Source organism: Brachionichthys hirsutus, chromosome 14 (assembly GCF_040956055.1).
Source record: "Brachionichthys hirsutus isolate HB-005 chromosome 14, CSIRO-AGI_Bhir_v1, whole genome shotgun sequence".
NCBI lineage: Eukaryota > Metazoa > Chordata > Actinopteri > Lophiiformes > Brachionichthyidae > Brachionichthys > Brachionichthys hirsutus.
Window position 1 is genome coordinate 611,007 of NC_090910.1, and position 8,118 is coordinate 619,124.

Consider the following 8,118-nt stretch of genomic DNA (forward strand, 5'->3'; position numbering starts at 1 on the left):
CACTTATGGTTCACAATAGTATTCAGTGGAGTCACAAAACACATTGCTGTCAAATAATAAAGTAATAGTTGTAAAGTATTTGTATTACAATAACTATTTGTTAAATAATCAATCTTTATCTTTTTCATTTTGCCGAAAATGTTAAAAAGATTTTGGTCTAGTTTAGCACCCCTTTAAACCCATATATTGATAGTGACAGTAAGTAAACACTTGTTTTACAGCTGTGGTACACATGTGTTGCTGTATCTGATGCTTCTCCTGCAGTTGAACGTTGCTGTGCTACTTGCTTTTTTAATTTTGTGATGAATTAATTCCAAAACATAGAGAAATATTTAAAAAAGATCCCACAAAGCACTGGAACAATATACTAGGTTTCCACCAAGGTATGATGATCATTTCTACTACACACACAAGTTTGTGACTTTTTGCAAACATATATCAAAGTTTCATGCTTAAAACATTAGTTATTTTAGGTGTTATAGAAAAAAGCAGGGAATTATGACATTCACAATCAGAATCAGAACATGTCATAATTCCCTGCATGTTGTCACAGATTCTCTGAAAATGCAGCCTCCCAGAAGTCGACATTAGTCTAGTCCTTAAATAGAGGAATGATTGAAGTGCCCTTGTAGAAGATGTCTCAGGCATTAGCAGGGCAGTTGGCTCTTTCTGGAATCAGAACGATATTATTGCCTGTTCTCGTCAGCGTGAATTCATGACTGGAGGAAGTGGCTGAGGTGCTTTCGGAAGGGGTCGCGCCACTTCGTTCTCCAGATACAGAACCACTGCCATCCCCTGGAGTGACCCTTATGGTACAGGGACCCTGGGTCGGGAGCCTATGCTCTGATGGGCTGGTGTTCTGGGTGTGGGCAATAGCTGTGGGTGGGGTATTAACGGTTGCAGAAGTGGTAACAATTTGATTGGCATGGTTGCTCTCAATGGACCATTCATGTACAGAGTTAGCACTTTCTGAGTCTCGACTTAGGTTACTGAGTTCAAAAGACTGCCTGACACTCCCACCCACTCCTCCAGGTCCACTCATCTGTGCACCTCCACCAACTCCACTGCCATGATCAACAGAGCGCCACCTCCACGATCCACTTCCATCTGTTGATGGAGCTTGGATAAGTGGCCTTTTGTTTTCAGGATGGGCTTCTACTCGGACAATTGCGCCAGTGCTACCTGAGATACTGCCTGAGGTACTACCTAGTGAGCTGGGCCCTGTTGCGCAAGTCGGGTCTAGATCCATCAGTGCCTTGTAGTGGGCAGATCGGCCACCGGTACTGCAGCCAGTAGTGCTGTCATCTAGACTCTTGGATTGCATCTTCAGCTGGTCTTGGTGCTTGGGTAGAGCCATCCCTTGCATGCTTCTTGGCTGGCTGTTTGGCCCTTTATCATGACTCAAGCAGACTGTGCTCTTCTCTGCAGCCCTTTGCCAATTAGCCTGAGCTGTGCTAGTTAATGTCAATATCCCATCTTTTCCTCGACCTGCCCTCCTTTTTGGGGAGGCGGTGTTGTAATTCTCATGAGCTTCCTCTGGTATGTGAACCAATTGGGACGACCCAGGTCTAGATTGCATGGATATTCTGGCCCCTCCAGTGATGCCACTACAGTTACTAGGCAGGGTGGCACTGGTACCTGTGGCTAGAGTAGACATACACCTATTTGCTTCAAACCCTCCGTTCAGGCCCATAGCTGTTGGTTGGAGATCCATGCTGCCATGCTGGTATGGATGCTGGGAGGACTGGCCAGATGATGAGTCCACAGAAGAGGAGAAGGCATCTGGGACCTGAAGGGAACATTTATGGTTGTTGTTCTTACTTTTCCATTGAGAAAGAAGCTGTTTTGAGCGACTGCTGTCCATGGAGGCATGGTGAAGGGTTACAGCATGATGTCTGGCTGCTTTCTCAAACGCAGCCATAGCCTGGGGAGTGTGGACCCGAGGAAGGGTGTGGCTACAGGTCACCATGGCAGCTTTGTTTGGAGGGCTGTAGGGGGAGATCACTTCAACGGCGGCGCCGGAGAGCTTTAGACTTTCGTCAATCCTCTGATGTTGACGACCAATGTGAAGGAGGACCTCAGAGTGGGAGGCGGTTAAGCCAGGGTGTCCGGCAATGCGTCGTCTGCAAAAAGCAGCGACCCAATCCTGAGGTCACCAAACCGAACCCCCTCAACGCCCCGGCTGCACCTAGAAATTCTGTCCATAAAAGTAATGAACAGAATCGGTGACAAAGGGCAGCCCTGACGGAGTCCAACCCGCACTGGAAATAGGTCCGACTTACTGCCGGCAATGCGGACCAAGCTCTGGCACCGGTCATATAGGGAGCGGACGGCCCATATCAGGGTGTCCAAAACCACATACTCCCGGATAACCCCCCACTGGACTCCCCGAGGGACACGGATGGTTGGGCAAACTCCCATGCACCCTCACGGACCCTGCCGAGGGTGTAGAGCTGGTCCACAGTTCCATGGCCCAGACAAAAACCACATTGCTCCTCCTGAATCCGAGGTTCGACTATCCGACGGCCCCTCCTCTCCAGTACCCCTGAATAGACCTTACCGGGGAAGCTGAGGAGTGTGACCCCCCCTATATTTGGAGCACACCCTCCGGTCCCTCTTCTTATAAAGAGGGGCCACCACCCCACTATGCCAATCCAAAGGAACTGTCCCCAATGTCCACGCGTCTTGTCAACCATGACAGGCCTACGACATCCAACTGTTTTTAGATGTAGTGTGTAATCCGGTAACATTATGTGCTTGGAAAAATACATTTAAATATAATTTATAATATTCTGAAATACACAAATAATATGAACCGATTCACAGAATCATCATTGCTGTAAAATCTAATGATTTATAGAACAATATATAGAAGCAATCATGCAAATCCGAGTCCAATATTGGATCATTCATGTTCGATATGAAGCTTTATTGCTCATGAGTAACAAAACATTTTACATTAAAATTGATGTACTATAGACCATAGTAGTGTGTGTGTGTAATATATATGCAGTGCATATATATTACACACACACACACATTTGTTTTTGCTGGTGTTTATCTGTCTGTCTTGATACAATTTTGAGGAAATGTTGGGAATGTTTCCAGGAACAAAAGATACATTTCTGGTGCTGATCCAGAAGAGATCCTGGATTCTGGATCACTTTGAAATATTCATTAACATTGTAGTCAATGGAGCTTCAGATTGTGCTCCTCAATATCTCTGTTGATTATTGACTGATATTTATGGATTATGACACAGTCTTGTAGGGCTGTGGTCTCTAGCTCACCACCCAATTTCATCCGGATCGGCTCCGGATAATGTCGCTATCCGGATTTCCCATTTACTTATACCTCTCTGGTTCCTCAGTGTTTTCAGGTTCTCCCGTTCTACGTGTCGTCCCGTATTCCCTAGTTCTATCTTCTTCTTCCGGTCTTCGATGAGAGCAGATGTTTTTCCTCTCTCTGCTCCTTTCATCCCTGCTTGCATTCTTTGTCTCGTCTCGTCTGTCTGCTTTCCAGGACCCGCTGCGTGCTGAGCTCTGGTCTACTAAATCATGGAATTGATTAACTTGTTTCTTAGTGCGATTGATCACATTTTTTCACTCAAGCATGGGACTCCGGGGGGGCCCACCTGTCCAGACGGGGCCCACGCAGCAGACTACACATGGATCCCTGGGAGAAATGGAGAGTGGTCTGTCTCTCGGTCCTCTCTGTGGAGGATGTGGAAGATATTTGGCTGTTTGGCTTATTTGTGGGGGCGGGGCATCTGCAAATTGGGACGGGAGTTGCCCTGGTGTACCGGAAAGTCTCCAAGACGGCGGCTTTCAAAGTTCTGGATAAATTGACCATGGATATAAAAGTGCTCTTCGGTGCTCTGGGGGACCGTGTGGTGGTTCGAATCGAGGACCTGGGCAACCAGCTCAGGGATCGATCCGGGGAGGACCGGCGGAATGGATACCATCTTGCCCCAGCAGGTAGAACTGTATCACAGACCACCGGACTGAGTCCTGGCTTGGAGGGACTGAAGTCTCGCCTTGGAACACGAAACGAGGAATAACTGAGGACCAGTCGTATATTTGGATCAAGCTAAAGTTTCATTTTGGCTGAATATTGGATCTATTATGTCTCCTGTACTTTTGAGTTGAAACAAATGTTGGTAATTTCAGTTAAAAAAGGCATGGAAATGCCTCTTTTTTTTCTATCGAAGAAGTATCGAACCGAACCGTGAATATTGTGTATTGTTGCACCCGTAATATATATGTAGTACCGTTCAAAAGTTTGGGGTCACTGACAAATGTCCTTATTTTTGAAAGAAAATCAGTTTTTTTCTATGATAACTTTAAACTAATCAGAAATACTCTCTCTACATTGCTAGCGTGGTAAACGACTATTCCAGCTGCAACATCTACGTCGGTGTCTAGAGGTCCGTCTCCAGCAGCATCGCTACAGGGTTCTGATGGTACCATGTGTTTATCCTTGCATCAGAAGGCTAATGATGAGTAGAAAACTCTGCAATCATGTTGGCACAGCTGAACACAGTTTAGCTGCTCAGAGAAGCGATGGAAAAGACCTGGGTGACCCAAACCTTTGAGCGGTAGTAATATATATATATATATATATATGTTTTTTTTCAAGAAATATTATCTATATTGTTCTCTTGTTGATAAGAATGACCGAAAGTGAACAAAGCAACAAAACAAAATACAGTGGAATGTGTGTTTTTCTGAAGTATTTCTATTAGGATAAACACAAATGCTACAGACTGCTGGGCGCTTGTGCAAAACGAAGCTCAATGCTGCCACACAGCAGGAGAGAGAGCTGAGTGACAGCAGTGCATAGTGATTGGTCCAGACATAAAGGTATTCTGGTTGGGTTCTTGCTCATTGCTGAGTTCTTTTCTCACATAAATAGAAAATGCAATAGTTTCTTTTGAGGTCAAAGGGGAGGAGTCACATTACATTTCCTGTTACCTACCATTGAATACCCTGATGTGCACAGAGTCCCAGACTAAAAGCAAACCATACTATTTGGCAGGGTAAGTATTGCAGTAGGTTTTGGAAATCACCATAATTATCCTATGGTTAAAAACGAGTAGAATAATTGCTGCTTTCTTGACATTGAAACCCAAATACATGATAAAGATAAGGTCAGGGTTCACAGTATACAAGCTACAGTTCAAACATAGTTCAGTGCAAGTCACAGCATAGTTGATTGAACAGAAGGAATCCTAAGTCCAATTATGGTTCACAATAGTATTCAGTGGAGTCACAAAACACATTGCTGTCAAATAATAAAGTAATAGTTGTAAAGTATTTGTATTACAATAACTATTTGTTAAATAATCAATCTTTATCTTTTTCATTTTGCCGAAAATGTTAAAAAGATTTTGGTCTAGTTTAGCACCCCTTTAAACCCATATATTGATAGTGACAGTAAGTAAACACTTGTTTTACAGCTGTGGTACACATGTGTTGCTGTATCTGATGCTTCTCCTGCAGTTGAACGTTGCTGTGCTACTTGCTTTTTTAATTTTGTGATGAATTAATTCCAAAACATAGAGAAATATTTAAAAAAGATCCCACAAAGCACTGGAACAATATACTAGGTTTCCACCAAGGTATGATGATCATTTCTACTACACACACAAGTTTGTGACTTTTTGCAAACATATATCAAAGTTTCATGCTTAAAACATTAGTTATTTTAGGTGTTATAGAAAAAAGCAGGGAATTATGACATTCACAATCAGAATCAGAACATGTCATAATTCCCTGCATGTTGTCACAGATTCTCTGAAAATGCAGCCTCCCAGAAGTCGACATTAGTCTAGTCCTTAAATAGAGGAATGATTGAAGTGCCCTTGTAGAAGATGTCTCAGGCATTAGCAGGGCAGTTGGCTCTTTCTGGAATCAGAACGATATTATTGCCTGTTCTCGTCAGCGTGAATTCATGACTGGAGGAAGTGGCTGAGGTGCTTTCGGAAGGGGTCGCGCCACTTCGTTCTCCAGATACAGAACCACTGCCATCCCCTGGAGTGACCCTTATGGTACAGGGACCCTGGGTCGGGAGCCTATGCTCTGATGGGCTGGTGTTCTGGGTGTGGGCAATAGCTGTGGGTGGGGTATTAACGGTTGCAGAAGTGGTAACAATTTGATTGGCATGGTTGCTCTCAATGGACCATTCATGTACAGAGTTAGCACTTTCTGAGTCTCGACTTAGGTTACTGAGTTCAAAAGACTGCCTGACACTCCCACCCACTCCTCCAGGTCCACTCATCTGTGCACCTCCACCAACTCCACTGCCATGATCAACAGAGCGCCACCTCCACGATCCACTTCCATCTGTTGATGGAGCTTGGATAAGTGGCCTTTTGTTTTCAGGATGGGCTTCTACTCGGACAATTGCGCCAGTGCTACCTGAGATACTGCCTGAGGTACTACCTAGTGAGCTGGGCCCTGTTGCGCAAGTCGGGTCTAGATCCATCAGTGCCTTGTAGTGGGCAGATCGGCCACCGGTACTGCAGCCAGTAGTGCTGTCATCTAGACTCTTGGATTGCATCTTCAGCTGGTCTTGGTGCTTGGGTAGAGCCATCCCTTGCATGCTTCTTGGCTGGCTGTTTGGCCCTTTATCATGACTCAAGCAGACTGTGCTCTTCTCTGCAGCCCTTTGCCAATTAGCCTGAGCTGTGCTAGTTAATGTCAATATCCCATCTTTTCCTCGACCTGCCCTCCTTTTTGGGGAGGCGGTGTTGTAATTCTCATGAGCTTCCTCTGGTATGTGAACCAATTGGGACGACCCAGGTCTAGATTGCATGGATATTCTGGCCCCTCCAGTGATGCCACTACAGTTACTAGGCAGGGTGGCACTGGTACCTGTGGCTAGAGTAGACATACACCTATTTGCTTCAAACCCTCCGTTCAGGCCCATAGCTGTTGGTTGGAGATCCATGCTGCCATGCTGGTATGGATGCTGGGAGGACTGGCCAGATGATGAGTCCACAGAAGAGGAGAAGGCATCTGGGACCTGAAGGGAACATTTATGGTTGTTGTTCTTACTTTTCCATTGAGAAAGAAGCTGTTTTGAGCGACTGCTGTCCATGGAGGCATGGTGAAGGGTTACAGCATGATGTCTGGCTGCTTTCTCAAACGCAGCCATAGCCTGGGGAGTGTGGACCCGAGGAAGGGTGTGGCTACAGGTCACCATGGCAGCTTTGTTTGGAGGGCTGTAGGGGGAGATCACTTCAACGGCGGCGCCGGAGAGCTTTAGACTTTCGTCAATCCTCTGATGTTGACGACCAATGTGAAGGAGGACCTCAGAGTGGGAGGCGGTTAAGCCAGGGTGTCCGGCAATGCGTCGTCTGCAAAAAGCAGCGACCCAATCCTGAGGTCACCAAACCGAACCCCCTCAACGCCCCGGCTGCACCTAGAAATTCTGTCCATAAAAGTAATGAACAGAATCGGTGACAAAGGGCAGCCCTGACGGAGTCCAACCCGCACTGGAAATAGGTCCGACTTACTGCCGGCAATGCGGACCAAGCTCTGGCACCGGTCATATAGGGAGCGGACGGCCCATATCAGGGTGTCCAAAACCACATACTCCCGGATAACCCCCCACTGGACTCCCCGAGGGACACGGATGGTTGGGCAAACTCCCATGCACCCTCACGGACCCTGCCGAGGGTGTAGAGCTGGTCCACAGTTCCATGGCCCAGACAAAAACCACATTGCTCCTCCTGAATCCGAGGTTCGACTATCCGACGGCCCCTCCTCTCCAGTACCCCTGAATAGACCTTACCGGGGAAGCTGAGGAGTGTGACCCCCCCCTATATTTGGAGCACACCCTCCGGTCCCTCTTCTTATAAAGAGGGGCCACCACCCCACTATGCCAATCCAAAGGAACTGTCCCCAATGTCCACGCGTCTTGTCAACCATGACAGGCCTACGACATCCAACTGTTTTTAGATGTAGTGTGTAATCCGGTAACATTATGTGCTTGGAAAAATACATTTAAATATAATTTATAATATTCTGAAATACACAAATAATATGAACCGATTCACAGAATCATCATTGCTGTAAAATCTAATGATTTATAGAACAATATATAGAAGCAATC

General features: G+C 46.0%; 2 pseudogenes; both read right to left on the bottom strand.

The window, feature by feature from the left end:
- Positions 1 to 592: 592 nt before the first annotated feature.
- Positions 593 to 2,421, bottom strand: LOC137904022 (phospholipid phosphatase-related protein type 4-like; annotated as a pseudogene).
- Positions 2,422 to 5,829: 3,408 nt separating this feature from the next.
- Positions 5,830 to 7,658, bottom strand: LOC137904023 (phospholipid phosphatase-related protein type 4-like; annotated as a pseudogene).
- Positions 7,659 to 8,118: the final 460 nt, after the last annotated feature.